Below are 26,604 nucleotides of genomic sequence, written 5' to 3' on the forward strand. Positions count from 1 at the left end.
AAGAAAGAATTTCTATGAATGCTGCTATAAAGATAATTCTTGCTCTAGTTCCAGGCAAAAGCCCATGTAAATTAGTGATTGAGAACTTAAGGGTGATCCACTGGAGCTGTAGAGGGGAGTTCATTTTATCTGCTCTTGATAAAGCAAATGCAGTGGTCAGACACTGGGCAGTGCAGAATTACCCAGGCTGCAGCTGAGTGTGTTCTGTCCCAGGTGGATGCTCCTCTCTCCGTCTGCTGGGGCCAACACCATGTTCACTCTATCTGCCCAGTGCTGCTCACCACTCCAGCAATGGCAGGCCCTCATTGAAACTGAAATGTAAAGCATGTGGGCTGGCACCCACTGGGAAGGTTGGGCCTGGCATGCCAGAGGAAGGGTTGTGGAACATCACCCTTTGCTCACAGTCCAAAAAAGTGGAGTCTCTTGGAGGAGAACCTGTTGGTCACCTCCTCTGCACCCCATTGCTCTCCTTCCGCAGGAAGGCTCATCTGGGGCGTGGCAGCGCTGCAGTGGGGTGCCAGGAGCCCCAGGCAGGGGGTGAGGGGTGTGGGGCTGCCCCACGGGCAGCTCTTCCTCTGAGCACTGTCAAGGCCAGAGCTGCTGCCCCGCAGGGGGAGGCTCCTGCAGCACTGGCCCTTCCTGCTGCTGCAGCGGTGCCTGGGTTCTGCAGCGTGTCCTTGCCTATGGCTCTCTGTGCTTCTGCTCCCACACCTGCCCTTCGTTCCTCCCCTCTCCCTGCTCTTGCCTGCCACTTCCCATCCCATCTCCCGGCATTGCTTCCACACTGTCCCTACCTCTTTCTGCTTTGCTTTCCTAGAGGAGACTTCCTATCTATCCTGCTGCTGGGTGGCAGGGTGACTTCTGTGCCTGCCAGACAGCCCTATTGTTATTTAAAGATGCTGACTCTGGGAGCCTCATCCCCATCAGGGAGAGCTGAGAGTGTCTGATTTAACAAAGCAGGGAAACAAGCCAGTCAGTTATCTTGATCTGAAGCATATTCTAGGAGTGATTAGCTGCCTAAACTTACACTGTAATTATCTGTGCTGAGTGGCTTCTGCACGTCATTGCCCATTTTTCTGAGTGTTTTTATTTAAGTTGATAATGGAAAATGAATAAAGCTTTGGTTCCACTCTGATTTTGACACTTGTGCCAGAAAATATCTGAAGATGAACATTTTTGTGTTCACAATAGTTTAATATTTAATTTGCCGGCATCCAACAAGCTGATTAGTTTTCCTCTGATATGGCTTAACTTTTTAATTACAGGAACTGGTTCCTCCTGGTTTGTGCCTGCGGTAAGAAGCTCAGGGACCATCCTGACATCAGTGTGACCGTGATTTTGCCAGGCTCACGCACTGCAAGGCTGTCATTCTGAAGCCTCTGCTCCTGGAAACAGGTACACACTGGGACCTGCTCTGTATCTGCTGAGGAGGGAGGTCTGTCCTTGACTGAATTTAAACTGAAGGGAATGAGGGTGGAAGCAAGATGCAGCCATGTCAGGTCTCAAGGAATGCATGGTAAGTGCCTGCTGCTGCAAGCCAGGTGTAGGAGGGAGCCCACCACACTGTAGTTTGTCTTGTACCGGGTATGGGCAGAGCTAACCAGACACAGGAGATCCCCCCTTGCCCATGATCCTCTGCTGAGCATGGGGAATGCTGCAGGGGTTCTGGCTGTGATAAGCCTTTGAATGACCCCCAGCACCACCATGGAGGAGGTCTGAGAGGAAGCTCAGTGTGGCACGGGGGGCTGGCTAGCTTTTTGCCACAGCCATTAGGACATGCTTGTGAAAACCCATAGCAGGAAGGGCATGGATTACAGGATTATTTGCCTGCAGTCCTCAGAGATCCTGCTCGCTGTCCTTCTAGAGCAGTGGTTGTGTCTGACCATTGCACCGAACTGTCAGGTGAGGCTCTGAAGCCTCTTGAAACCCGTGGATACTGAGGGGCTCCACAGTGCTCTGGGCAAATAGCCACATTTGATTCTGGGATCATACTGCCCATCCTCTTGCAGCTTGAATGATCTCACTGGCACCTCGTGATTTCAGTGCATGTGTGGTGTGCTCTGGGGATCCCTCCGGCGAGGGACGGTCCTGCCTCCCTGCCTGCATCTGCAGCGCAGTACAGAAAGTCTGCCTGAGCTCTGCTGGGCCCTCACGGGTGGGCAGGGGCTCTGCCTGCTCCCAGGGAGGCAGAGGCAGCAGGCAAACTCGCATCCTTCCTCCCATGAGCATGCTCCCAGTGCTCCCTTCATGAATGGCACTGCTGCCTGGGGCTCAGTTGTCTGAGTGATTAAGCCTTCCCTATTTGCTTGGAGAGCAGCTATGGCTTAGGATCAAATCCAGCCTTTAGAATTAACCCATCTGTAATGTCCATTAAGTCTGGATTCCCCTGACCAGCCATGCAAAGTAACATCTCATCTTAGTGCCATATTCATCTTACACTGTCAGTTTTACCTAACTCCTAAGCACTCAGTAACAGCAAGACTGTCAGGGTGTTAGTTATTCATTAGTTTTCACTCACTTGAAGAATATATCGTTGTCATAATATGGCACATTGCACTGGGAACAAACTCCCTGTGCAGACAGGGATTAGGGCCATTTTTCAGATGCTGCTGACTATTAATCTGTACATTGTTTGAAGGGAAAAGGTCTTGTTAAAACTCGATTTTGAACGTTAGTTTGATAGAGCATAGTGGGCAGATTTGGCATATTATCTGAGAGCTATGGGTGCTGGTGACAGGGATGCAGCGCACCAACCCCTATGGCAGTATGTGCCCAGCGCCACACACACAGTGCATCCAAAGCTAACCAGGTGAACCTCAGCTGCTGGCTGCTCAGCCTCCATCCCTCATTGCTGTCCTCCAGAGCTGTCTGCCAAAACTCCATAACTGGGAAGTTCAGGTGTCTTGTTCTGGTGCAGAACAACCCTGGCTGTGTGAGAAGAGCACTGGGACAGTGCCACAATGAACAGAGCACTGGGAGCAGCTGGCTCATGGGCAGCTGCTCTGCTCAGGAGAGGCATGGCTGGCAACAGGGATAAGTCTGATCTTATACGGAAAAGGTGGAGATAGCCACAAGTCTGCAGGCTGGTGTGGAGGGAACCTGTCTTTGGTGAGGAGGGGAGACCCTTTCATGCCAGCTACACAGCTCCTGTTCTGTTCCCACCACTGAGGAGGAATAACAAAGGAGAATTAATCTCTCAGGGCAGCAGCCTCCACTGCAGCTCTTGGCTGCGGAAGCACAGGTCTGGCCTACAACATTTGTTGCAGCTGTTTAGTGACCCCTGCTCTTCGCAGATTCATTTTATGAACTGGAAAAGCAGTTTGTCTGCCCATGGGCCCTGAAGTACTGATGTTTGTTAAATCCACATGCTTTGAAAACCCTAGAGTTGAACTACTGGATATGTAAAGACAAAAGCAAATAAAGCTGGCCATGATATATCCGTTTCATCTAGATAATATTCTGATAGGGCCTGATTCATTACCTTCATGTCTTAAGGCCAGGCAAGCCGCATGGGGTCTCACCTTCATCCCGGGCAGGAGGAGAGCCAGAAATCCCATTTGCCTGTGGAGGTCCCAGGGTGCTTCCTGTCCCAGCTTGCCCGTTCACACCGTGTCCAGTTCTTCAGGCTGCTGGCTCTTCAGATGCCCTTTGTCTCGTTGCCAGTGGCAGCGCCGGGGCCCAGCCTCACCCCTGTGCTCTGCTCTCCTGTGCAGAGCCTCACCTTCCTGCTTTCAAAAATGTCACAGTAAAAGAGCCCAGGCTGAAACCCAGTTATCAGTGACAAGGACAATGTGAGTATTACCTGTGAACAAGGGGTAAGTAAGGCAAGACAAACACAAGGCAGGCAGAGGGTGGTTAAACCCGCAATACCTGAGGATATTTCTAAATGAAAAAATGATCTTCACACTGAAATTGCAAAATGATGCATCTCAGTGTATTAATTCTGTCCAAATTAGCAGTGCCTAAAGACCTGCTATCATTATGTGCTAGCTTCAGAGAGACTGCTGGGTGAGCAGAGCAACAGGGCTTTGGCCTCACTGCTCGGTGTGGCATGGTCTTGGGGACCATGGGTGGGGAGGTGGCACTCACTGTGTTTATGCACCTGGTCCTGAGTGATGGTACATGGCCTGAGCTCCCTGTGTCCGGTCCTGAGCAGCAGCACAGGCTGAGCTCCCGGAGCAGGCGGGAGCAGGATTCCCCAGCAAACCACCGGCAAATCACCTTCCAGGAATTTGGTTCCTTTCTGATGACATGGGATCACAGTTTGTGTAATTCGGGCCGAGGGACGCGGTATCTCTCACGTGCAGAGCGGTCGGTCACTCGAAGCAGGCGTGGGCCGGGGCATTGTGTCACTGTTCTAAATTTTCTCTATCTGACAGAATTGAGGGCCTTGAAAAGACTGGAGCTATTGTAAAGGAGAGAGCATCAGAGAATAGGTCACACAGTATATTAAGGAATGAAAATTGATTCATTCTTTCCTCTGTTGAATAAGCAGCTGTACTTTGGTCCCTGTGATCCATGAAATAAGCTGTCAGGGAAATAGGAAATGTGCCACATTTGAACTTCACTCATTGATTGCGTTCTGAGCCGAGGTGCAATAGTAACACGCGTTCTGGTGGGTGCAGGGTGTGCCGCAGGAGAGCGGCTGGGCCCAGCGCGCTCGTCACTTGCCTGGGTTATTTGTGCCTGCGTTAAGCGGTGCTGTACAAGGCTGTGACTCATTTGCTTAGGTCAGAGCCAGCACCAGGAGGAATTTCTCGAAGGTGCCGTTTGTTAGTTTTAAATGAACTCCGAGGCTCGGGAGGAGCGGCTCTGACACGGTTCAGTGCCCCTTTTGTCTGGAGAAACAGTGTTGGCAGCTCAGAGGTTCTGACAGCCAGCAGCGTCAGAAGGGGTAGCAGAGCTTTCTAGAACATGGGGTTACCAACTGGAGCACATTAGGCCAGCAACGCCTGCAAGTCTAATGGGCTGCTTAGCTGCAAAATTCAACGCAGAACATTCCCATTATTGCACAAAATCGACCCAGTTTCACCTCCTGTAACAGAACATACCTTCCTTTACACACCTTTTCCCAAGTAAAAGGTTAGCTTTCTGGTGGTGTCTGTCACTGGCACACAGAGGACTGCCTGCAACTCGTTTGCTATGGCAAGCCTGTGTTACCCATACTGAAGTGTCTGTTGCTTCTTTTGTGAGTTCTTAAAAGTTTTAACTAAAACATCACTTTTGCTGCCTTGGCTTTATTTGCCTCAAAATTGTGATTCATAAAGATAGATTTTTATAATTAAGGTAGAAATGAGAAATAACCCCCTATATATAATTTAAAATGTTGAAATTATAGACACTATCTAACTTCTGCTTTAAATCACGGGAACAAACTGTTCCCCATTACCAGCCCTAATTAAATCCATTTTTCTGTGAGTCTTTGGCAAATTCCATTTTAGTAAAGCTGTATTAAGCTCTCTTTTATTTCTTCTTGCTTTGCAGAATTCTCTGTTTGAGATGAATAATAGGTTGAATATGATATGTGGCGGCTCTGTGGACTCGGAAGATACAAAATGAACAAATACATTGCTCTGGAAGGGTGGTGTAACAGCGCTACTGAGGATTTAGAAGCATCTCCTCTATCTGACAGGTAGGAGCTCCACCACCATTCTGGCTTGAGGAGTTTGTATGCGGTGCAAGAACTGGCAAATGCTCTGTAGCAAAGAGGCTGTGGAAGGGTAGAGAAGGCTTGGAGAAGGGGCAGAGGGAAGCAAGCAGCGTGCTGTTCCCCTCCATACGCATTTGGGTGTTGCATGCTGGAGGTCTGCCTGCTGTGCCCTGTGGTGTTGTCCTTGGCCTTTCCTGAGGAAGGAGCATTTGCAGAGGGGTGGAGAGGATGAAACTTTCCAAGGATTGCTCTGCTTTCCTTCAGTATGTGCAGGCATGGAGATGTGCTTTCTGCCAGGCTGTGCTGAGTTGCCTGGAGCATCTGTCTGAGTATTTGTGTCAATCCTGCCCAGCAGGGGCCATGCTCCTGCTGAACTCAGACCTGTTTCTGCACGTAGATCGAAATATGGCCTTGGTCACAGGTCCTGTGCACAGACCGCTTTGTTAGGGTGATGCTCATTGATGACCTGACTAAGGAATCAGTGCTCAGACCCCACCTGAAACAGCCTCTTATCTTGTAGTCTTTGTGTGTGAAGATTAACTTACTCCCAGTAACCTGCAGCAGTCCCAGAGCAGCAGGTCCCAGAGCAGCAGCTTACTCCTATCCTCAAGTGGCTCCATCAGTCATTTACTGTAACGATTGGCTTCAGCCTTCGATTTCCTCTGTGGAGCGTATTGGAAAGAGAGAGGCTGAGCTGTGAACATTAATAACAATGAGTAATAACAGTACGAGTTCCACAAGCTTTAACAATCAAATGAATCAAAAATCAGGAGAGTTTCATTAATAAATACTTGCTGGGGTTAGCTGACAAGGGAGCTAGTGCAAGAGGTGTGTATATCAGTTAAAGGCACTTGTGTGATCCATTCTCAGACCTTTTGCTTACCTGATAGGTCCCATACTGTCCTCCATCATCTGCTGTGGAGGGGACAGGGGTCAGAAGGAGCAGATGGCTTAGGCTGTGTTGCTTTGTTGGTGTCTGCATTGGGTTTATGTGGCAAGGTTTTGGTAGTGGGAGTGTGTGAGGGTGGCTTCAGTGAGAACATATCAGAAGATGCACCTGTGTTGGAGAGAGCCAGTTCCAGCCAGCTCTGATACGGACCTGCTCTTTACAAAGCTGAGCCCGTAGGGGCTGGTGGTAGTGCCTCTGTGATCACTTGCTTAAGAAAGGGTAAAAACTGCAACAGCAGACAGGAGGGAGGAGTGAGAAAAAGTGAGAGAAACGCTGCAGACACCAAGCTCAGTGAGGAAGGAGGGGAGGAGGTGCTCCAGGAGCTGCAGAAGATTCCTCTGCAGCCCGTGGTGAGGCAGGCTTTGCCCCTGCAGCCCATGGAAGTCCATGGTGGAGCATGGAGATACCCACCTGCAGCCTGGAGAGAATCCCACATGAGAGCAGGGGGATGTGCTGTGACTCCATGGAAAGTCCGCACTGGAGCAGGCTTCTCATAGGACTGGGGAACCCATGGAGAGGGGCCCACACTGGGCCGGGTGTTTTGGCAAGACCACGCTGGAGCAGCCTGCTCCTGAAGGACCCCACGCTGGAAGAAGTGCAGCCCATGGGAAGGACCCCTATTGCAGAAGCTTGTGCAGGACTGTCTCCCATGGGAAGGAGCAGGGGAGGAGTGTGAGAAAGAAGGAGCCTCAGGGACAATGTATGATGAACTGACCGCAACCCCCATTCCCCATCCCCCTGCACCACTCAGGGGGAGAAGGTGGAGAGGTGGTGGTGAAGTGAGCCCAGGAAGGGAAGGCTGGGGAAGGTGTTTTCAGATTTTTTGTTATTTCTCATTATCCTACACTGATTTGGTTGCAATAAATTCGATTAATTTCCCCAGGCCAGATCTGTTTGCCTGTGATGGTAACTGCTGAGCCATGTCCCTGTGCTCATCCCCTGGCCCTGTGCCCATCCCCTGGCCCTGTCCTTATCTCCATCCAGAATCCTTTTGTTGTATTTTCTCCCCCTGTACCTGTTGGGAAGGAGGAGTAATGGAGCAGCTGGGTGGGCACCTGGTGGCCAGCCAAGGCCACCCCACCACGATGTCATGCTGCAGGAAGGCACATGTCCTTCAGTGCAGGGAGGTGGGTGCTGCTTCCTCTTGGCAGAGATCTCTGCTGGGTGCAACAGCTCCGTGTGCCAGCTCTGCCTCACTGCCTTCATCTGCCTGTGGGACCAGAGGAGCTTGTAACACTGCAGAGGCTGTGGTGCAGTCTGGGGTGACCTGTGCTCCCCAAAAACACAGGTGGAGTCTTGACAGATGCAGTCCCTGTGTGTTGATAATGCAATGAGAGATCACTGGGGAAGCCCAGAGCTGTTACTGCAAGAACACAGTCATGAAGCAGCCCTAGAATGTGTATTATCAGTTAAAAGTGACCAATGCAGATATGAATTATTAAGTCTATTAGCATGGGGCTGCCATAATGAAGTGTCAAATTCTTCATAAAGCCAATTCCTATTAAAACGACTTAAGATTAAAAGCAGGGTAGATTCTAAAATGATGGGAACTGAGAGGAATGAGAGAATGCAGTATTGATCACCCACACCAGTCATGTCTGTCTTGATTTAGAAATATGAAAAACAGATTAATGAATTAATGATTCAGTCTCAAAAAGGGGCCCAGCAGGAGAAGGTCTGTTTAAACCATGTGAGTGTAAAGGCCTCAGCACCGCTGGGAGCGGAAGGAGGATGGGAATGAGCAAGGGGCTGTGTGCCAGTGGTACAAAACCCCAGCACAGGCAGAACAGGGAAGGGATGGGCCAGATTATAACTCCGTGACAGAAGGTCTGGGTTCTTGGGCACGCAGCAGAGGTAGGTAGCACAGGGGTAGGAGGAAGCAGCGGTATCCACTGGGTTGAGGCTCTTGTTTTCCAGCTCAGCCATTAACTCACCACAGATGTGGTGTGTTAACCCTGGCTGTGGGCAGGCACCCACCAAGCTGCTCTTGCTCCATCCTCTCAGGAAGACTGGGGGAAAGTGGGGTGAAAAAGCTCCCAAGGTGAGGACGGGGGATCACCCACAGTTGCCATCACAAGCAAAAGAGATTCATTTACTGTGTCACAAAGTAAACTAGAACAGGATAGTGACAAAACCAAACACCTTGCCCCTGCCCTCCCTTCCTCCCAGGCTCATTTCACTCCTTCACTCCCAGCTCCTCTCCTTCCTCCCTCTGAGTGGTGCAGGGGGACAGGGAATGGGATCTGTGCTCAGTTCTTTATGCTTTGTTCTGCTGTTCCTTGACCATCATGCCCTTCCCTGCTCCAGCATGGGGTCCCTCCCATGGAAGACAGTCCTTTGGGAACACACTGCTCCAGCCTGGGTCCTCTGTGGCCACGATTCGTGCTCCAGCATGGGCTTTCCATGGGGTCACAGCTTCAGACACATCCACCTACTCCAGGTTTTCCTTGCTCCAGCCTGAAGCCACATCCAGCAAGTCAGAAAGTGCATTGTGGAAGACTAAAAAATGAAACCAAGGTGCCAGGCAGCAACTCACACCCTGAGTTTGCCTTTTGAGATGGAGGCTGGTGACAGGAACTGGTAAAAGATGTAGAAACAAGGTTAAAGAAAGCTTTGATGGAGCTTTTGTTTCCAGGAATAACAGTTACCAGCATTTGTTAGCTTTCAGTATAAATTGGCATGTCTGTCAATCAGCTCTCATTTATGGTTTCATAACGGGCTCAGTGAGATCAAGGAAATCGTGCAGGCAGGATTTACCCCGCAGGAGTCTTGTCTCCATGTGGCCGGTTGCTCACTGCTCCCGTCAGGGCTGGTGCAGTCCTGCAGCTGTGCCTTGGTGCTTCCGTCACGAGTGCTGCAGCACCTCCCGGCTCGTGCCGTGGCAAGGCAGAACTGAGTTAATCCTGCTAGCAAAATGGGGTTTAAACCATTCCAGAGCGTTCTGCCAGCCTGACAGGTGAAGGGAATGCTACAAAATGAATTTTGTTGACAAAATAATTTCAGGGTGTTGATAAAATGCATTTTGTCTTCAGATGAGAAATACCAGCCTGGCAAATGCTATTGTCCTTAGCAGGTTTTTTTTTAGCTGTCAGTCAATTATTCCCTTTTTAAGCCAGCCAGTGATAGTTCTTCATGTCTGAAAAAGCTTCTGTAAAGGATGGCATAAAGCTCTGGAGGACAAAACGATTGAACTCTGATTTGGTGCTCTCACACTGAAAGCACCTTCGTTCCTGTGAGGATCAAGATGGGTCTCTGAGCAGTGGGAACAGATGAGGCATGTGATGGGGCTCGGCCATGCTTGTGTGGGAGCGAGGGGGTTCCAAGCTGTCTTCTGGAGATGTGCTGTCAGACGTGCTTCTGGTTTCTTACTGGGATCTTGGGTTCACCAGGCACACCCTCCCCTTTCGTCCTGCAGCACAGAAAAGGAAGGAGCACTCTTATCTATGAACTGGACTCTACTGGGATTTTTGAGGAAGCTTGAACTCAAGGAGATAGTATTGCTTATAATGTAATGATGCTTCATTGCCAGGTTGTAGCTATTTTGTTCTTTATCCATACTGGCATAACTGATTACATTAAAGCATAAATGACCTTGTTGGAACAGCTACTCTTTGTAAGTGAGCGTGCCACTCGCACGAGTCCCCGGAATGACACTTAGCTCCTTAATACATGGAGCATCTGTTCTTTGTTTTTGAAACAGTCAGTGTCTCTTTCTCCCTGCCTTCACTTCCCAGGGCCAAAGGGAGCCAGCCATCCCTGGCATAACACTGAAGCTTTTACGCTTTTGGATGGATGGACTTCCAAAACCACTGACAAGAAAATAAGCAATCAAAACTACAAATCGTCCGAAATCCCAGTGACAATAATGTGTGAGAACTAACTAACGGCAGTTAATGGCACTGGCTAATAAATTCACAAAAGCACAGTTTCTCTTGGAATTAGAGTAGGGGAATACTAGGAGCATCAAGTATGCTTTCAGTCTTGCTTTTAAGGGAGGCTGTTGCTGGAGGCACAGTAGGGTTGAAACCCCTCCAACAATCAGCCAACAGAGCTGGCTGTTGTGTGGTGACTGTGCTCAGTGCAGCAGCACTCAGACTGCTCCAACACTGCCTCGGGAGGGCCAGGAAGGGATGAGCTTCCTGAGGCCCTGGGTGGTGCTGAGCTCTGGCTGTTTCCCTGCTGAAGAGCAGCTCCAGCACTGTCTGCCCGGGTACTTCTGTGACTTGTGCCAGGGACACTGCCGTGAGCAGAACGTGCCTCAGGTGGCAGACGAGCCATGCTTGGCTCCTCAGGCACAGATCGACCCCTCCAGCTTGGTTTTGGGCAGCAGGGAAACCCAGAATGGCCATTGTCCAGGGCAGCTGGGGCAGCTGAATATTATTTGCTGACTGACTTCAACAGAGCCGTGCTTTTCCCTTCCATGCTGTCTTGTCTTCAGCAGGCAGAAAGCAGCAGCCTGGCTCCTCCTGCTGGGGCATGGAGGACAGGGGGGATCAATGCTTGCTAATCTGCCTTCAGTTCACATCTGCCTTTCAGGCCGCTTGGTCCCGTGGTGCAATCACAACAATGCTCGAATAGCACCTTGGAACCAATCATTTTTATGGGAACACACATAGTATAAAAGGTCTGACTGTCTGTGCACCCATATACCATCAGTGGCTATTACCCAATAAAGCTGTCAGATAGAGAAACATCACAGCAAGTCCTTGAACAGTATCTCCTCAAGTTTAAACAGAGCAAAAGCTCCTCGCAATTCATTTCTCATAAAAATAAAGAAAAGAGGATCAATATGAGCTGAATGAATGAATCAGGGTTGCTTCCTGTAGGCAAGGAGAGAAATAGGGTTTGTGGCTGCAGGTGCTGGCTTTGGGAGAGCAGCGCTGGGCCATGCGGATCATCCTGACAGACGTGGCAAGAGCGAGGTGTCCCTGCCCATGGCAGGGGGGTTGGAGCTTGATGATCTTGAGGTCCTTTCCAACCCTAGCTATTCTATGATTCTATGAGCTGCTCTGCTGCACTGGTGTCCTCGTTGTCTCATTTTTTCAGCAGTTCCTGGCCCCAAAAGAAGTGGTAGAAAGTGCTTTAATTTCTCTGTAGTGGTTAGGAGCACAGTGCCTCCTTCATGACATACTGTCTCTGCTTCTGCGGCTCCTGCACACTGAGCCCTTTATGTCCTCTCTTCACAGTGAGTCCCACAATGCTCCATTTAATGGGTGTTATTTAGGTTGAAAGGTAAACAGCTTAAATGCTTTGCTTTCTCGCATCTGTGTCCTGTTAGAGCCGTCTCTTACTCACTCTCAATTGCATATTTTGTTACATGAGCATGTTTAGATACAACAAGGGTTTTTCTCTCCTTCAAATATTTATAGTGATGACTTGTGATGTAATCAATGGGGTTTGCAGAATCTCACCCTGTACCACTGCATCCTTAGTCTTCAGAATGGTGCTTGCTGCCATATTATAGCTCAGGCTGACAAGATAACGCTGAGTTAAAACAAATTGCACATTATCTGCTTCCATCCTGTTGTTGAGATTGCAAAAGAGAACAAAGGGAATTCTATCAGAGAAGCTCTTCTCCCTCCTCCAGGCAGAAGAGTGGCAGCTACTGAGGCAGACTCGGAGCAGCTCTCACAGAAGCTGTGCTGAGATGGGGCTCCTATTCTCTCATGCCAGCTCTGCATCAGGTTTCCAGGTCCTTGTGCATCTCTCCTCCGTGCTAGATCCTGAGCACGTCTTTCCCAGCCCCTCTTCAGTCTTTGCTCAGTCAGCTCCTGGAGGATCTCCAGAATTCAGCGCGTTGTTGTAGGCCATGCAGGGGGATGGTCTGAGCTCTCCTGCATGGCACCCTGGAGGTGCAGCAATAGCTTGCACCCACTGTTGCCTGATCTCCTTGTCCCCTTCACCCAAGAACCGGTGCAAGGAGGAACGCTTTCAGGGAGTTGGGATTGCAAGACAGATTGCCTTATTGGCAACAGAGATTAAGCAGTGTTTTACAGTATATATATGGTGGGTCACCCCCATAGGCATCCAGCTAACAGCGCAGGGAGCAGGGGTCCACGGCAGTGGAACAGGGCACGCATGTCTCTCCTGGCCTCTTTCAGATGCACACAGAACCTGGGGCCCCCTTGCTGATGCTGGCCGTGTCCTGCACCTGCAGCCCTGCCCCAGCCCAGTAAGGGTGCTGTTATTGAATGTAGGGCTTGACACTGCCAGGCAGGACCAAAACAGGACTGAAATTACAAGTGCAGCAGCAAGGCTGATGTGTTTCTCTGTTAAGCGACTCCGCTGTGTATCCCATTCCATAGAGCTCTGAGGAGGCACTGCAGATTGCCTGCCCCATCCCATTCAAAGAAGCCCTGTCTGCTTTGAAAGCCTGTTGTGATTTTTTTTCCCAGAATATCAAGGGTTTGGTTTCTTAGGACCTGCCTGCAAAGCCAAGGGGTCTTTGTGTGCATTTCACAGGGCTCTGTCCCGGCAAACAGACTCCTTTGGTTTTGAAGCTAGTCAGGCCCAGGACTTGCTCTGTGTTCTCTCCCTTTGTATCACTGTTCTGTTGCAGCAAGGTGCTGCAGGGGGCAGATGAAAGGAAGCTTGGAAGTGTGTTTCTGTGAAAGTGTGGATTTATTTTTAGATCTCTTGAATTATTTACTTTGTCTGCCTTTTTTTAATGACAGTTTATGACTTGTTCTCTTTCCCAAGGTAGCGCTTGGCATGAAGGGAATTAATTACATGAAGAGTAAATGCATCTGATGTTAATTTTCAAGTCAAGTTTCAGCTTTGCTGAAATTTCAGAAAGTAATGGTTTACAAATTATACAGATTTGTGTGCTTTCTTTGTAAAGCAGGAACAGAAAACAAACCAGATGAGGGAACCTGTCTTTGAGGATGTACTCCCTCAGCTCGAGGATATGGCTGTGAGAGATGGGAGCGGCAGCCCAGCAGCTCTGTGTGGAGTGTGACAGAGTCAGCAGCTCACCAGCGCCCTGGCAGGGACTGGTTTCAGTGGCAAAGTGCTGGACTGTGGCATGAGCTGCTGCTTTGAGCCGACAGGGTGATTAAACTAGCTGCTCCTGTCTGTGAGAGAGCGCATGGCCTGTGCACTGCCAGGACAACCTCCTTCTGCTTCAGAGCACTTGAGGAGCAGCTGATACCATCAGAGCTGAACTGAAAGAGATCCTGCTCTGTCTGTGCCGGTGCGTGGCCGGGGGACAGGCGAGGCTGTGCTTCCTAGGAAAATCGAACTACCACCAGCATCCATGGATAGACTGGTCCCTTCTGTTGTCCCGTCCAAGGGCACAGTGAGCATTTCAGGTCCTCCCTCCGGAGGCTTGAAATGATCTCACATCAGCTCGGGAGCATGGTGCTGGGAATGTGCAGTCGGCTGGAGCATGGTGCTGGCTGGCTGGGGTGCAGGAGGTACTGCTCTCCAGCACGGGAGCAGTGGCCTGGCAGCTGCTTGCCAGCCCTCAGTAACATGGCCCTGCAGGCAGCTAACATGGGGAGGGTCATAGTTAGTTTAACTCTCCATCCATCAAATCCAGTTTCCGTCCCTGGAATGACAGCTTGTATGTGATGCTTTGGAAGAGAGCAGGTCCTTCCAGCCTCCAGTGCTGCTTATAGGCAGTGGTGCCCTGTGCAGCTTGGCAGAGGGCAGATCTGTTTTAAATGTGGTCTTTGGTTTTCACGTGCTGTAGTATTTACTGTCTGAGTTTTTGGGTCCCAGATTTCCAGCTTCTGGGAATGAGATCCCGGGAGCAGAGCACGAATCCCTGCTGGGGTGAAACTGCTGCCGGTGAGGCGCTGAGCTGGGCACGTTATGGTATGATCCATGTCTCGTGCATCATTTCATCTGCTTTTAGCAAGCAGATCTGAGTGAATTTATTGTTCTGGGTCTTGTTCTGAGGAGCAATGACAGCTGGGTGCCTCATTATCTTTTTGCTCATGTGTATAGGAAACAAAGTCATCTTGTGTTTCCTGTAGCTTATGACCCATATCTGATAGTGGAATGTAAAATGAGTTTATGATTTAGAAGTAGAAAAGGTTAATTCTAAATAATAATAAAAAGTTAAAATGCAGAATAGAGAAGTTGCTTTAGTTTCTATGGGTTCTACATCATTTTGGCTCCTTTCCTCAAGGCTTTAGTATAACTCAATGAGAAAACTGCATTCAAATCCTGTGGGCTGCTCTGCTGTGGCTGAGCTGAAGCTGGGGGAGATGCACAAAGTCGTTTTATAGAAGCTGTTTGGATGGCTGCCTGCTGGGGGAAGCACTCAGTGCCTGGGCTCTGCTGTCTCTTGAGCAGGACAGAGAGGGGACAACAGCAGGCTTGTGGTATGAAGGGAGGACACAGCTCCTGAGGCTGCAGTGCTGCACTGATGGTCCCAGGGGGACCTGAGTGCACAGTGGCCTCTGTGTGCAGTTCCTGACCCTGGGATGCTTGTTGAGAGCTACAGGGAGGGATCTCATCAGACGGCTTCTTGCTCAGAGTGTGATTCTTGTTTTGTATGGGCTGTTGGCTTGCTGATGGCAACTTACCCTCCTGGGGCTGCTCAGCATCCAGTGCAGTGGTCTGAGCCCTCACAGATGGAAGGAATACCAGTGAGATTTTACCATCTAACCCAGACCCATGGGCACTGCTCCTGCCCCACTCCTTGGCCTTGCCTGGGGTGTTTGCTGTGATCCAAAACTTCCCTTGAGCACATGCACAGCCAAGCTGTGGCTTTGCCTGCCCCACACAGGTCAGAGCACCATGGAAGGATCCTCATGTGCAGAGGCAAGGTGCTCTGCCTCACCCCCTGTGCGTGCTGTGTGGTACACGGCTGGGAAAAGGGCTCAGCTTCTGGGCTTTGCAAACAGAGAGGTTAAAATCATGAAGTAACTGCGGGTCTGTGCCCATGAAGGGCCCTTGGGAAGGGCTCTGCAGTGAGAAGGACCAGCAGGGCTCTGCCCAAGCACTGCACAGGGTGTCCTGCAGGGCTCAGTGCTCTGCAGCGCTTGACTGATGCACTTGGGGCTGTGAGCATGCAAAGGGCCTGGGCTGTTACTCAGTGCTGACATTCCAGACATGACTAAGCCATTCTGATGAAAGAGATGGAATCTGACAGTTTTACTATTCAGTTGTTTCTTATAGATTTCAAATAAAAATAAATTGGCTTCTTTTAAAAGAACAAACTGTGGAAAAGCTTTTGTGAGCAGGAGCGGTCTCTGAAGCGTGGCGGGCAGCCTTGTGTTCACAGCCAGCTAACAAGCCTCTCGAGGCCCAGGGCAGGGGGGACTGGACTCAGAAACAAAGGTCCCTGCTCAGCTTTAGCGTTGCCTTGAGGCACCTGGGGAAAGAAATGCACAGGAGGAAGGGGAGGAGGTTTTGGAGTCTGAGCACCCCTAGAAGGCAGGCTCATCCCCAGCACCATCACAGCAGCACTGCAGCCGGTGCTGCCCACCCCAGCGGTGGGCGCTTCCTGCATCAGCATCAGTGAGACCCTGTGTGGGGCTGGCAGTGTCTCAGTGCCTTTGTTCAAGTGGCTGGCTAGGGAGACTGGTGCTTCTCCTCAGGCTCTTTGCACCCTCTAGCTTCGCTCCAGGGACTGGTGTGTGCTGGGTTATGTTTGTCAGCTGGAGTTGGCTAATGAAGGTATAAATATTCTGGTTTCTTTGAAAGACTTTGTTTGCAAAGACCTGGGGTACATGGGCAAATGGCTGTAGGGAAAATGCCTTTCATCGTTCAAGATAAAGAACATCACAAAGCCTTGGAGATATCACTTCATTCAGGAATTAAATAGCGAGAGTCATCTGGTGTCAAATAAGTTTCATTTAATAGGTCACTCACTTAAATAAAGTTTCTGTGGAAATCAATACCACTTTCTCCTGCAATTGACAGCTCCAGACATTGAAAATGGCATTTTCCACATCAGGCTTATTTAATTTTAGGAGGAAGAATCCCTCCCACACTTATTGCTTGGTCTGGGCAGTGCTGGTACAGGGTTAACAGTCTGCCAAGGAGGAAACCTGCCCTGTCCTCACCCATGGGGATGATGAGAGGTCACTGTAGCACAGGCTCGCCAGGCCCATGTTCAGTCAAAGTGCCACTGTCACACTGGGCTGTATCTGAGGTGTGTCCACAGCTCACTGAAGGAAATGGGTTTGAGTCATTGTGTAATCTCTTACAGATGAGTCTGGCAGGGCAAGATGCCTCATCATACATCTTAGCGGAACCAGACCTTCTGTAGAGGCAGATCTGTGGCTGTGGAGACTGGAGATTGCAACAGAGATGCTTCTGCGTCCAAGGTAGGTGAACCTTGCTGTTTCAGCCTCCCTCAGGAAAATGGGACACCTTTGCTTCATGATTTTTACTTCAGTCCAATAGTATCCCAATGGGAAGGGAGGAGATGCTGGCAGTTTTCTGTGCCATCTCCCAAGAGAACTGTGTGTAGGAAATGAGAGCTGTTATTATTCCTACTATGGTGAAATAATTGTTTCTGAACACTTGCTGTTTCCTCCACTTGCTTTTCAGTCTTAAGCAATTTCTGAGGTTGACACACCATCTCCAGTCACATTTGTCTTGTTGTGTGCCATGACTGATGCAATTACAGCTGACACTCTCACTGCTTTTTGCACAAATGCCTTCAATTGCAGGCTAGCAGATGACCCCTGAAACGAGCAGCAGGAGACACCATTGCCCTAAACTCCCTCCACAGGAAAGAGTTGCTGGCTCTCAGGGCAATGTGGGGCCAGTGTCAGGGTTTTAAATCAAAGGCTTTTCTGCTGGTGGTGTGCAGGGGCAGTGTTATCACTCCACTCTTGCAGAGCCTGCATGTGGACTTTCCCTGCCGGCTCTCTGGGCCATGATACCGTCTGCAGTATGACTGTGCTGGCCATGATACTGTCTGCAGCTGATGTGGGTGACTGCGCTGGAGCAGCCATCAGCAGAGCACGAGGCGTGTTGCTGCCTCTGCCCTGACACAAGCAGACCTAGCATGGTCGGGTCTGACCCTGCTTGACACCAGGCTCTGTGAGGGGAAGAGCAGCTGAGGTGCTGGGTCTCCTGTGCTGGCACAAGGGACCTTCTCCCGGCCTGACAGGGAGAGCTGGTGTGGAAACTGCATCTCCCTGGAGCAAACTGCTCCGGAGGTGAATGTCCATGGGCAGCAGAGGCCAGCTCTGGTGCAGGGGATGGCTGCTGGGTGCTGGGCCAGCTCCTGCTGTACATGGGAGAAGCTACTGGGTCTGCAGGAGGGACAGGAGTGGCTGTGCCCGGTCTCATTGCTCTGAGAGTGCAGGAAGGCACTTTCAGGATGTGGTTGGAGCAACTGGTAGCGGCAGCTAACCCAGAGCTGGAGGTTCCCCACTCCCCACCTGCCAGGCAGGATTAGGTGCTATGTAAAACCAGCCAGGATTTTAATGACCTCTTTCAGACACAAACTGACCATCTAACTTTGCACGACTCACTGAGATTCCATTTTACTCAAGGAAATAAAAATAATAGTTTAAACCATTTCAAATATAGCTGTAAATCCCTAACAACATTAACCTTTTCCAAAGCATTAAACTGATCCCTGGTGGATTCTCAGAATTACTATTAGGAGGAAGCACAAGATACTCTCTCCAGAACTTCATGTTCCTAAAGTAAATAACAAGCCACACTGAGCGTGGGTTTTATTAGCTCTCTGAGTGGTGCCTGCCTGTCTCCTCGCCCTATCCTGAGTCCTCAAACATTAGCACTTGGTGCACTAGGAAGGCAGAAGTCCATGCAGAGGGTCAGGGATGTGAGGAGGGGGACCAGGTGATGTCTGGGCTCAAGGAGGGAGCAGGGAGCATGGGAATGGAGACACTCGCACAGCACAGAGGCCTCTGGAGAGGTGTGAGGCTCTGCTGTCAGGAGCACAGGGTTACACCTCCAGCATCAGGCTTGTCGGTCCTGAGTAAGAGAAGAAAGCCGGATGCTCTCACTGTGCACTCATGGCAAGCAGAGAATGGATGTTTTATAGAATTAATTCTGATAGCATCAGATGCTTTCACCAGTGTCCATGACTCATTCAAAGGGCCAGTGAAAGACTGGCACTAGCCCATATTCCAGGGAAATGCTGTCAAGTGACTCATGCTGACTGGACGGAGCTCTGACCCTTGTCTGCAGGACCTCCGTTCTCTCCATTAGTTATGTTTCTGTGGGCAAATCCCATGAGATGTAGATGAACCTGAGATAAATACAGTTTCTATAGAGTTTGGCTCTTCCTTAGCAGAAAAAAGTGTACTGATGTGGATTAGCAGATGTCTTACAGGTCTCCTTTGGTCACGTTTATCCATAGGTGACCCTCTGTTTTCAATATGATTATACTGGAGAGAACAGGCAGGGTTTGCTGCAGCAAATTCCTTCAGCTGCCTAAAGCCAAGTCTAGGGCTTGACGCTTAACATGCTGCTGCAGTACAGACACATCCTTTAAGCATCAGGAAAGAGATGTGGATCAGGGCTTTTTTTTCCTCAAAAAATGACATTTTGAAGTAGGTTAAATCTACCACTTTTCCACATTTTCTCAGCAAGAGATTTTGTCTGGCTGGTGTACGTGCTCTCCATGGGAAATTATTTATGAGCTCTTCTGTCCCCCATCTACTTTTGTTGACGTAACAATAGGAGATCTGGGGAATGACCAAGGCTATGTTTATGGTCTCACTTCAGTTGTAGTGCCAAGTTACTCAGAGCTTTGTTTTGTTAGTGCCTGAACCAAAAGGCAGTTTCTCTCAGCAGTGTCCTTCAGGCAATACCTATCTACCATTTTACCAATAAGGCATGTGCCTGGTGCTCCAGTCCCAAAAGAAATCAGTGTTTCATTTCAGAGATGCTCATTCTTTGCTCTCCCTCCTTTTGCCATTCTTATGAAGACAAACTTTTCTAGGGGGCATGGGAAGAAATAGAAGATTTCCATTGAAGGACTGTGGAAAAACCTTGCCTGCTTCAGCTACCATATCCTGTTCAACTCTGAATAACAGGCCAGGTCACTGTAGAGGAGGGTCGTCAGGATTTAAGTGATCATATATATGAATATATATGAAAGCATATTCTTTGTTGGAGTCCCATCCAAATATTTGGCCTGAGCTTCTGCAGTCCTAGTGGGAGGTGTAAGATGTGACCGTGCCGTTACTGTGCTTGCTGGGCAGATGCAAAGCTGTAGCTCAGCCTCTTGCTCACAGCCGGCCATCTCTGCTGGCACTTGTATCATTGTAATGCATGCTTTACTGCTTGTCAATATTTTAACCTTTCTGGCACATCATCCCCTAGGGCAACCTTAATAATACAGCTGATAATTATCCTCCACATGAATAAAGTTACCGCCAGGGTCCTGTATAAATCACATAGAAAGATGGCAGATTCCACTGTCTGGTCGTCACAAAGCAGGAAGAGGCACAGATTGTGACAGCTTAATGGGGAAGGTAATAAAGCCAACAGTAAAGTCATTTATAATATAAGCAATGATTCTCAGGCCCTTCTATTTGTTTTCATGCTAATAGAAGATAAATGTCAGATTAGGAACAAGATCTGAAATTTCCATTAAAAATATTTGGAAAATGTCATTAAATATCAGCAATTCACAGCTCAAGAAGTGGCAGCCTGGGTCTTACTGGGGATAACAGGATGTGCTTTGCTGCTTCCTGGGGAGCTGTGAGGAGGAAAGCTTCTACAGTGCTGAGAGCACCAGGACCCTGTGCTGTCCCTGCAAGCAGCAACTACCCCTCACTTCTGGAAGGAGGAAGATGCTGTGTGGTGCCTCAACAAGAGGAAGCTCCTGGGCACTAGGGGGGAGTGGGACAGATCCCTGTCAGGGATCCCAAGTCGTGTACCTCCCGACTGGGAAGCAGGCTGCGGGGTTCCCAGGGAGCACAGCCTGACATTGTAAGCAGAAAGAGAAAGGCTTCAGGGCAGGTGTGAAAAAGCCCTGCAGCTGTACCAGGGGGTGAGAAGGGGAGTGTGCATTATAGGGTATATGGTGGTGTAAGACACACTAGAAATATGTGGAGGCCTGGTGTTTGCACCCTGCAGCTCCCAGGGGCACTGGGGTGCCCGAGCACTGGATGGGGTGTGCTGGGGAGCTGGAGCAGGCCAGGGCTGTTGTGGTGCTCCCCAGCAGAGAAGCTCTGGAGCTGCCTGAGCATCCCCCTGTGCCCCAGCTGCCAGCCAGGCCAGCACTGCTGCGGCTGGAAAAGCAGGAATGGCTCTTCCCAGCAAACAGCCCAGCCCAGGCTGTCCTGGCTCTGGGCAGTCCCTTCAGCACAGGGATTAACCTGAGGATGCCTCTGTGATGCGGGCTGGGGAAGGGAGGGTGATGGAAATCGTATTTGTGTCTGTGCTTGCCACTGGTGGGGCTTTCTCTCACTTGCCTTGCTCCTAAACAAGCACTTTGAGGTCTGAGCCCTGGTGCCTGTAAGCTAGCGAGCACCTTATTGATCAAGTCTTGCCATTTGATCCCCTGAGCTGCCGGAGTTGCACAGAAGGGGTAAAATCGCTCCTGATACTTTAAACAGTCAGAATGGTTTTGGTGCGTGTAGACCAGTATGATAAATACAGAGGCACAGCTGGGATGAGAATAGCGAAAAGCAGAGGGATAATTAACAGCTGCAACAGCACAAGCCAGTTCCCCAGCCCTGGCCTGGGAGGAACTGATCCATTCATCATGCTGCTCTCTGGGCTGATGCTGCAGCTCTGGGGTGTGCGGCATTGAATTACAGTCTCTAGAAAATATTGTTTAGGGAATGCTGAGGAAAGCTGGTAAACAGCGTGCGGGAAGGTGACAGATCTGTTTGCAGCTTCGTGTGGTGCTTTCCCGATGGGGAGCTCCATGCGGGGCTCCCGCACTGCCCGGCTGCCAGGGGAGCTCACACAGCAGCCAGGGGCCTTGCTTCCTTCTGGTGACCGTTCTCTTTAAATGATTATTTTATTATGGAGCGCAGCACTAACAATGGCTGATGAATCTCAGGCTTAATGGAGCACCATCTGTGGTTCAGCTGCTGTAGAAAACAACACGGAGAGAGCTCTGAACACTGGCACTGGACACGATCTATCCCAGGCGCCCCTTCTGGGCTCTCCTGTCTGTGGGATGGTGTGGTGTCACAGAAGATGTCACAGGGGCTCTGAGCTGCTGTCACGTGGACTGGGTACCACTGGCAGCCTCCCCTGGGCTTGCACCACAGCCCCATGAAGCCTGGGATGGTGGAGGTGGCAGGATCTACTCTGAAAGAGGCTTTCCTTTCTATCCCCCTTCACAGGGAACCATTGAGAAGATTTTGATGTAGGATGACACTTGACTCCTACAAACCTGCCAGCGAGTCATGGCTGTCTCCCTGAGCGTGAAGTGTGGGATTAAAGTTTATTCCATCCTTGCTCATGTGCCACCTCCGAGGGGGATGTTTGGTGACTGGTACAGCACTAGAAACACTGCTCCAGAAACCCTGAGTGCATGGGGGTCCCTGAGCCAGAGGGCTCCGAGCCACTCCCAGCAGGCATCACAGTGTGTGTCTTTCTGGTGCTGTGATTATGAATATCTGTGAGGTCCCGGTTATGGACTCTGAGGCTGGGAGGACACAGCCATTGCCTAGTCTGATATCTTGCATAGGCTTGGTGATGGGTCTTCCTGCAAGAACTGGAGAGCTCTACAGCCAAAGGGAAAAAACTGCCTAGTGCTGGAGTGGTCCCTGACTTCCTGGGGAAGCTCTTCCCATGATGAACTGTCCCTGCTACCGAACTGTTCCTTTCAGACTCTTGTCCTCATGCACACCAGGACTGCCCAGGCACTGCATGGGAAACGGGGTGTTCTCGTGCAGGCAGTCGTTGAGCTGCAGGGTGGACAGGGATAAGGAGGCTTGTTTCACAGTCTGTCTCATGTCAGGAGCCCCAGCAGGGAGCTGTGGTTCTCAGGGAAGTAGGGTGCACCAGGGCTTCACTGCTTCCCAGTGAGTTTGCCCTACAGTGCAATCTCAGTGTAAATTTCTACACCTTGAAGAGCAGAAAATACAGCAGTGGAGAAGGACAGCTGAAGGAAGAGCAAATGCATTTTGCAACTCCATTCCTGGTGCACTTCCATGTGAGAGAAAGGGATGAGATGTCACAGATGTGGTGGGAAGTGAGGTGTTAGACAGGAGGGCACATTGTGGAGAAGCTGGCAAGAGCTATTTGGGTTTATTTTAAGACCTGCCACTCTCTTGCTGAATTTCTTTGTCTTCCTGGGGCAGCAGCCGGGGGGGTTCTGAAAACCCAGGTGAAATCTCTGGTACACATTGACTTGTGCTTCCTCAGTGCTTTGGTGAGGCCGTGCAGGAGGTTGTGCCCAGGGCACACATCACCAGAGGAGTGGATCCTGCTGGTGCTGGGCTTGAGCACCAGATGTGCATGCGATGTGTGTTGCTGTGTTTGTGCCTCTGGCTGGTGCCCGGGGCTGTGCTGAGCATCCTCCCCATGTTCAGACAGGCCAGGGGTCAACAGGGAGAATGGATGTGTCCCACATCCTGATGCACATGTGTAGCATGAGGAGAGGGCAGCCAGAGCCATTTCAGAGGTGCTGCAGAGGGCATCTGCTTCCCCTCCAGCATGGGGCTGGCTGAGCCAGCAGCTTTTATGGGCTGTGTTCCTGCTCTAGAGCCTATTGTGGTTACAGGGCAAACATAAAGTCACAGAATCACTGTTAAAACCTGAAGTAAAGAGTTTGGCTCATAAAAAATGTGTCACCCAAACAAAGAGAAGAAGAGTTATGACTTTCCATCCTCCCTTCCTGAGGCCAAGGGGAGAGTGTGCCACTACAGCACATGCCTGAGGAGCTGACAGTGGCCAAAGTGGAGCTTTTCACTGCCCCTGGAGAGGCCCTTTCAGAGTTATTACTCATAAGTTTCTATTTAATATACTGATTAGGGCCAAGACTCGTAGGAAGCCACTGACTGTGCATGTGAATTGACTTAAGCATTACTATGTATGACCATCGTCAGCTCTGCTGCCCAGGAAGATTGATACACAGAATGAATCTTCTCAAGCTGTTTCTGAAAAGATTCACGACACTGCAGTGAAAGTGGCTTCCAATGGGAACCTCTGTGTACTGATGTCAGCATATATTTTATTCCTCTTGACTACAAGGGCTGGTTAGGTTATGAGCCTCCCACTGAAATGAACTGCATACAATTGCCAGATAATTGGTTCTTTTCCTTGTAGGCTGATGAAGTTATGATTCACCCCTGACTCCCCCAGGAGGAGCAGTCACAGCACCATGGGTGGTTTATCTCTCATCCAGCTGCACTTGCTTGCTTCTCTTTCCTCCTGGCATGGCAGAAGGGAAGCCCCAAGAGCAGAGGGCAGGGGGCTGGAGCTGAGCATGGCTTGAACCCTGGGCTTGCTGTGTGAGCGGGCACTGGCACTGCAGGACCACACAGCTCCACAGGCTGGTCCAGGTGGGCTGGGGAGCAGCGATGCTGAACGTGGGCTGCTCTGAGCAGGGGTCTGTGGCAGCTGTGGGCGCCCAGCTCTCCTGCCTGTGTCCCTGAGAGCACGGAGGAGTTTTGTGCTGTGGCATGTCACAGCTTCTGCTCATGGTGGTGCTGCTCAGGGCATCGGATTCATTCAGGTCTGATGCTGATTGTATCCAGCTGTGGTGAAGGCTCGGGAGGCCTTTGGAAACAGTGCGTCTCTTTGCCCCTCTCTCACATTCCTGCCTGATTTGGTCTGACACACAGAGAGCATATGATGCCTGTCCTCCTCCTTTGGCCTTGTCCTTCCTCAGACATTGACCCTCACCCCAACACAGCTCCTCTCCTCTGCTAGACATGCTTCATTCTGCAACCATGTGGCTCTCCTCTGTGCTGGCATTTTATGGTGGGACTGAGCAGTGCTGCTGCTTGGAGGCACCCTGCTTCTTGCTCTGCCACTTCTTGCAGGCTTGTAAAGCATCTTCACCCTGCACGAGTGGAGCCTGGAGTGAAGTGGGGCAGGGCAGGGTGGTGGGAAGACCATGCTTGACCTCTTAGGTCATGCTCTAGGAAAAAACCTTTCTCTAAAACCTATTTACTTCTCTTGTGTCCTGAGTGCTTTTCCCTGCTGTGGGGATATCATTTGAATTGCAAGACACGTACCCTGCTTCACTGGCCGTGTATCCATCTCCTGAAGTGTCAGTCAGAGGTGGTGCATGGTGAGGATCACCCCAACAAAGCCAGCGCATCCAGCAATGGGTAAATATGTGCAGCAGAGACTTTAGGCAGGAGTTTGTATGCAGTTCTCCCCATAGCAGTGGCAGCTGAGAACAACGTGCAGTGGAGTGTTACCCACCACTGACAAATGTAGAGCAAGGCACACTGGAATGAGCACTCTGAATTATTCATATATCTTGCAGGTTCTGAATCAAGTGCAGCATTGTTGCTGGCAAGCCAAGGAAACTGTTCTGTGTGTGCCAGGAGTCAAAATACAAACCATTATCTAAGAATTCACAGGAAATGTGATAAGAAACAATACTGGGTGCATCACATCTTCATGCAAATGGCTGGCTCCTCCGCTCTTGCTTTGCATACTGGGTCCTTGATCATTTCCCTTTCTAAAAGGCACTGCAGGTAGAGTGAAGAGAGAGAGATGCACATCAAATCTGTGCAAGATAAATGCATTTTGGCTGACTTGGGCAGGGACAAGTAAGAAAGGGGACATGAGAGTAGAAGCAAGCATCTCTGTTCAGAGAATATGATGTCCTAGCAGCACAATACCACCCAATACAGATGGTCTATTTAGCAGGTTTTCCCTAGATGTGCTGTCCAAAGAGAAATTGGTTTGTTCTAAGCAATGAAATCTGCTCTAGGAACATAAAGCTTTTGCCTAACTGCTGTCCAAACGTTGTCTCATCATGACGTGTAGCCAGTTTATTTGATGCTCTTCATTCTTGTCCTCTGCTATCAAATTGAAAACTCCTCATAGCCAGGCAAGATGCACCAGCACCTTCTCTGCATGGAGGCCACAGTTCCTTCAAGAAAATCAGAGTAAATTGTAATACAGTGTTCAAGACAAAACGTGTAGAAAGCTGTTGCCATTTACTGTGTCACAGTAAGATGCCTTATTTCCAGTAATATCAATCATTTTTATGACATCACCAGCAAAACATTGCACTCATTTTTCACCATCTTGCATGATAAACACAAGAAATCCCTTCCAGGAGGGCTGGAAGCTTCTCAGTCTGCTTCCCAGTGAGTATACCAAGCACATCTTGATTGAAGAGGGGAACCTCAGTATTTTCCTTTCCATCTGAGGATGCAATTTGACAGTAGATGTTGTCATTGCAACACTCCATTGGTTTGCATAGTCAGAGACACTGTGTGCTTTCCACAGCTACCAAAAGACGTAAAGATGGTTCTAGTGCAGTGCAAGATGTGTCTCACCAAAAGCAAATGTGTACGTGGAGCCTGTTCAGGATAACTCTGGAGACTTGGAGATCATTTGTACCACGTGCTCTTTTTATAGAGAAACAATGATTTTTTCCTGGCCAAGTTACATTGTTTAATATGTGCCTGTGTGCCAGTGCCATAAAGAGGCAGTTTGAAACAGCTAGTTCTGGGCTTGCTCAAGGCGTCCCCTCCCAGCACGCGGAGTGGCACTGTCGGTATGAGGAGGGTTAAACAGGGGTTCTGTGTTGCTGTGTGCTCTTGCACCCAAGGACTAACCCTGCACGACCCGGGGAGCACTGAGCAGGAAGGATGAATTTCCAGGAGCGTGCACCCTGCGGTGTCCCATGTCCAGAGGCAGGACTTGGGCTGGTCCAGTCTGCTGATGCCTGGCAGGCCTTGTCCATTTACAGGTGGATGCAGGAGAGCAGTGAGAGCCTGCTCAGTGCCCAGTTAGCCAGGAGCGAAGGGGAGGGAGCTCCTGTCTCCTTTGACTGTGGCAGGTTTCCAGACCTCCTGTAATGGTCTCTAACAAGAAGGGGAGAGAAGGGAGCAGGGAGAGAGATTCCTCTGTGGACATTTGGAAAGCTTCCAGTTCTCGGTCGTTGGCATTTAATTAAGTC

General features: G+C 50.0%; 1 long non-coding RNA gene across 3 annotated transcripts; it reads left to right on the forward strand.

Moving 5' to 3' along the window:
* The first annotated feature begins 1,138 nt into the window (after window positions 1–1,138).
* Window positions 1,139–26,045, forward strand: LOC133210042 (uncharacterized). Of its 3 annotated transcripts, none has more exons than XR_009724839.1 (5): window positions 1,139–1,395; window positions 5,485–5,632; window positions 23,781–24,016; window positions 24,648–24,790; window positions 25,929–26,045. It is a non-coding gene; the product is annotated as an uncharacterized LOC133210042 (long non-coding RNA). The 3 variants fall into 3 exon arrangements; XR_009724841.1 differs by having other exon boundaries at window positions 1,148–1,395; window positions 23,898–24,016; XR_009724840.1 differs by lacking the exons at window positions 23,781–24,016; window positions 24,648–24,790; window positions 25,929–26,045 and adding an exon at window positions 16,765–17,425 and having other exon boundaries at window positions 1,198–1,395.
* The last annotated feature ends 559 nt before the right edge of the window (window positions 26,046–26,604 follow it).

The sequence above is a fragment of the Neopsephotus bourkii genome, unplaced genomic scaffold, assembly GCF_033783945.1.
Source record: "Neopsephotus bourkii isolate Nb327-2 ecotype Australia unplaced genomic scaffold, CSIRO-AGI_Nbou_v1 NB_384, whole genome shotgun sequence".
In the NCBI taxonomy this organism is placed as follows: Eukaryota; Metazoa; Chordata; class Aves; order Psittaciformes; family Psittacidae; genus Neopsephotus; species Neopsephotus bourkii.